Source organism: Tamandua tetradactyla, chromosome 14 (assembly GCF_023851605.1).
Source record: "Tamandua tetradactyla isolate mTamTet1 chromosome 14, mTamTet1.pri, whole genome shotgun sequence".
In the NCBI taxonomy this organism is placed as follows: Eukaryota; Metazoa; Chordata; class Mammalia; order Pilosa; family Myrmecophagidae; genus Tamandua; species Tamandua tetradactyla.
Genome location: NC_135340.1, coordinates 41,376,698 through 41,381,933, shown reverse-complemented (window position 1 = coordinate 41,381,933; position 5,236 = coordinate 41,376,698). Strand labels below are relative to the sequence as shown.

Sequence of the window (5,236 nt, the reverse complement as noted above, 5' to 3'; positions counted from 1 at the left end):
ATCTTAATATATTTAAAAAGGTTGAAAGTATTCAGAGCACTTTCTCTGACCATAATGAAATGAAGCTGGAAATCAATCACCAACAAAGAGCCAGAACTTTCACAAATATTTGGAGATTAAGTGACACACACTTAAACAAGAAGAAATTGCAAGAGAAATTGGTAAATATCTGGAGATGAATGAAAATGAAAATACAACATGCCAGACTTTATGGGATTTGGCAAAGGCAGTGCTGAGATGGAAAGTTATTGCCCTAAATGCCTATAATTAAAAAGAGGAAAGAGTAAACAATTGAGGACATAACTGCTCACCTGGAGGAACTTGAGAACGAACAGCAAACCAACCCCATTGCAAGAAGAAATAAATGAATTGGAGAACAAGAAGTAATAGAAAGGTCTTTTTGGTGATGATGACCTCACCATGAGAACATGCCTCTCGCAAAGGACTTCCCTCATCCCTCCCCAGAGGAGAAGTGGAAACACAAGAACAAGAAGCATTGTGTGCAGAGCCCCAATTCCAGGATGCTATAAAAATCACCATGGTCTTTAGCCATGCACAGACAGTAGTTTTTTTGTGTTGGCTGTTCCAATCTTCTTATCCAGCCTACTGGAGGAAAAGCAAGCCTTAGAGAAGTATGCTCCTTCAGAGGGAAGCAGCACTAGAAATACCCTGAAGCAAGATCTGTGGGATACTATCATATTAAACATTTTGGATACAAAAAAAGCAATAGAATCAATAAAACCAAAAGTTGTTTTTATGAGAAAATCAATAAAATGGATGGAACCCTAGCTGGGCTGACAAAGAAAAAAAGTGAAAGGATGAAAATAAACAAAATCAGAAATGAGAGGGGTATCATTACCATGAACCCTGAAGAAATAAAAAATCATAAAAGGGTACTATGAGCATCTATATGCCAACCAGCTAGACAATTGAGATGAAATGGAGAAATTCCTAGAAACACACAAACAACCAACACTGACTTAGAAAGAAAGAGAAGATCTCAACAAACCAGTCACAAGTAAAGAGCTTCAATTGGTCCTCAAATTTATTCCTACAAATAAAAGCCCAGGATCACGTGACTTCACAGGGGAGTTTTATCAAAATTTCCAAAAAGAACTAACACCAATTCAGGTCAAACTCGTCCAAAAAATTGAGGAAAAATGAACACTACATAATTCTCTTTATGATGCTTACATCACTTTAATACCAAAACCAGGTAAAGATGCTTAAGAAAATAAAACTACAGATCATCTCTCTAATGAATGTAGATGTAAAAATTCTTAGCAAAATAACTGCAAATAAAATCCAACAACATATGAAAAGAATCCTACACCACAACCCAGTATGGGTTTATACGAGGCATACAAGGGTGGTTCAACACAAGAAAATCAATCACTGTAACAAATCAAAATGGAAAAATCACATGATCATCTTGATAGATGCAGAAAAAAGCATTTTCCAAAATTCAAAATCCTTTTCTGATAAAAACACTGCAAAAGATAGGAATCAAAGGAACTTTCTCAATTTCATAAAGAACATACACAAAAAATCCACAGCTAGCATCATACTTAATGGTGAGAGACTGAAAGCATTTCCCCTTCTATCACCACCATTATTCAACATTGTGCTAGAAATTATAGCTAAAGCAATCAGGCAAGAAAAAGAAAGATAGGGCCTCCAAATTGGAAAGGAAGGAATAAAACATTCATTATTTGCAGATGGCATGATTCTGTACCTGGAAAATCCTGAGAAATCTGTGACAAAACTACTTGAACTACTAAGAAATTCAGCAAAGAGGTGGTATACAACATTAATATCAAAAATCAATAATGTTTCTATACAAAAGTGAAGACCTGAGGCGTTAAGGGTAAAAATTCCATTCAAAATAGCAACTAAGAGAATCAAGGGTCTATGAATAAACTTAACTGAGAATATAAAAGAGCTGTACATCAAAAACTAAAAACACTGCTAAAAGAAATCAAATAAGATCTAAACAGGTGGAAAGATATCTTATGCTCATGGATAGGAAGGTAAAATGTCACTAAGATATCAATTCTACCCAAATCTATCTACAGATTAATTGCATCAAAATTCCAATCACCTCCTTTGAAGACATGGAAAAAGTAGCTAAAAATTTATTTGAAAGGGAAAGAGAACTCAAAAGGCAAAAAATATTCTTAAAAAAAAGTGAAGTGGGAAGACTGCCACTTCGTGAATTTAAAGCTTATTATAAATCCACAGTGATCAAAACAGCATGTTACTGGTACAAAGATAGACATATTGATCAATGAAATTTAATTGAGAGTATGGAAATAGACTACCAAATCTATAGTCAATTGATCTTCACAAGGCCCCCAAATCAAATGAACTGGGAGAGAATAGTCTGTTCAATATATGGACCTGGAAGAACTGGTCAATAATAGCCAAAAGAATGAAAGAGTATAGGGTACCTCATACCTTGTACAAAAATCAACTCAAGGTGGATTGAAGACCTAATTATAAGTGTATCATACATCTCCTAAAAGAAAATATAGGGAAACATCTTTAAAGTCTACTAATAGGAGGTAGCTTCTTTACCTTTAGATCCAAAACACAAGCAACAAGGAAAAAAATAGATAACCAGAAACTCCTCAAAATCAAATGCTTCTCATGTCTCAAAGGACTTCATCAAAAGGTGAAGAAGCAGCCAACTCATGGAAGAAAAATTTTAGGAACCACATATTGGACATGATTTGATATTCAGTATATATAAAGAAATCATACAACACAACAAGAAAATACCAAGAAACCAAATTATACAAAGGACAAAAGATATGAATAGGCATTTTTCTGAGGAGCAAATCCATATGGCTAAAAACACATGAGGAGGTGTTCATCATTATTAGCTATAAGGGGAAGGCAAATCAAAACTACAATGAGATGTCATCTCACACCTATAAGAATGGTTGCTATTAAACAAACAGAAAACAACAAATGTTGGAGAGATTGTGGAGAAATCAGAACCCTTTATACACCACTGTTAGTAATGCATAATGATACAGCTGCTGTGGAAGATGGTTTGGTGGTTCCTCAGAAAGCTAAATATTGAGTTGCCCTATCACCTGGCAACAACACTGCTCAGTATATACCCAGAAGGGCCAAAAACAGTGACATGAACAAACATATGCCCACCAACGTTCATAGCAGTATTATTCACAATTGCCAAAAGATGGAAACAATTCAAGTACCCATCAACAGATGAGTGGATAAACAAAATTGTGGTATATACATGAATTAGTTAGGGTTCTGTAGAGAAACAGAATCAACTGGAAATATTTGTAAATGTAAAATTTATAAAAGTGTCTCATGTAATCATGGGAACTTAGAGTCCAAAGTCTGTAGGGAAGCCTGTGAAGCTGACAATTCTAATGGAGGGTCTGGAAAAACTCCACAGGACAGTCCCACTGGCTGAAGAAGCAGTGATCAGGTCTCTCTTCTTCTTTAAAAAGTCTTCAACTGATTGTATTATCTCATTGGTGGGAGGTAGGCTTTGATTGGTAACAGATTTAATTAGCCACAGATACAACCAGCTAATGATTTAATACACCGACCTTCCAGTTTATCAACCAGCCATGACATAGCCTTGCAGCAGCGGTCTGGTCAGTGCTTGCCTGATCAGACCACTGGGCATCATCACTTGGCCAAGTTGACATCAGAACCTAATCATCACACCCAATAATGTCTCTTGGAACCTTCCTTCCTTGTTACATTTCATACAGAATCATGCATCACATTTAATTGTCATCGTCTCTTTAGTTGTTCTTTCTTACTTACATTTTTCTTAATCATGGAAACATATATACAGCATAAACTTTCACACTTTCACCACTCTCAAAGATACTATTCAATGGGATTGGTCACATTCACAGTATTATGGTACCCTAACCACCTTCCATTACTAGAAATTTCCCATCTCCCCGAACAGAAACCCTAAACTCATTATATATTAATTTTTCCCCCACCTCCTACTTCTGGCAAACTGTACTCTAATTTATGTCTCTGTGAACTTGTGTACCACCGATATTTTTTTGTAGTTATCATGGGGCTTACATTAATCATAAAGAATCTATAACAACATTGTTTGTTTTAATACCATTTGTTTTAGTTTGCTAAAGCTGATGAAATGCAATATAGCTAAAATTGACTGGTCTTTAACAGTGAGGATTTATTAGCTTAAGAGTTTGCAGTTTGCTGCATGGCTGACTTTTCCATGAGCAGAACCCCCCCCAAAAAAAGTTTGCAGTTTTAAGGTTGTTAAAATGTCCAAATTAAGGCATCAATAGGATAATTTCTTCTACCCAAAGTCTGGCTACTGGTGAGCTTGGGTTCCTCTGTCAAATAGCAAGGCTCATGATGACATCTGCTGGTCCTTCTTTCCCTCATTGCTTTCAGTTTCTGGCTTCAGTGGCTTCCTTTCTCAGCTCTGGATTTCCCTTTTGGCTTCTGTCACCATTAGCTTCTCTGGGGGCTCTGTTTTCTATATTTTATCCTCTTATATAGAACTTCACTAAAAGGATTAAGACCCACTCTGAATGAGGTGGCTTACATCTCAATTGAAACAGCCTAACCAAAGAGCTCACCTATAGGTCTACACTCAAAGGAATGGGTTAAAAGAACATGATCTTTTGTAGGATACATACTGCTTCAAACCACACTAATACAGTTTCAGTGGTATGCTGAAACCGTGTTCATCTTCCCTTCATCTTCCCACCTTTTCATATTTCTTGTAATAAATTGCATGTTTATGCATTATGAGGCCAAAATCATTGATTTATCATTAAATTTTATGTATTTCCCTTTTAAATTTGATGGGAACTAAAAAAGAGAAGTCACAAACCAAAATAGAATAGTGCTGGTATTTATATTTACATGTGTTGCTACCCTTACCAGAGATTTTTATTTCTTCATGTGATTTCAATATATTGTCTTCTTTCCTTTCAACCTGCTGAATTTTCTTTACCATTTCTTGTAGGATAATGAACTGCCTCAACTTTTTTTTTTGTTAATCTGGGAATATCTTAATCCTCACCTTATATTTGAAAGACAGATTCACTGAATATTTAATTTTTGGTTGGCAAGAATTCTTGGTTGGCTTCACTTTCAGCACTTTAAATATCCCATCCCACTGCCTTCTTGCTTCCATGATTTCTGATTTTAAAAAATGGGCATTCAATCTTACTGGGGATCCCTCTTATGG

General features: G+C 35.7%; 1 pseudogene; it reads left to right on the top strand.

Moving 5' to 3' along the window:
• The first annotated feature begins 428 nt into the window (after positions 1-428).
• On the top strand, positions 429-662 carry LOC143655009 (small ribosomal subunit protein eS27 pseudogene; annotated as a pseudogene).
• The last annotated feature ends 4,574 nt before the right edge of the window (positions 663-5,236 follow it).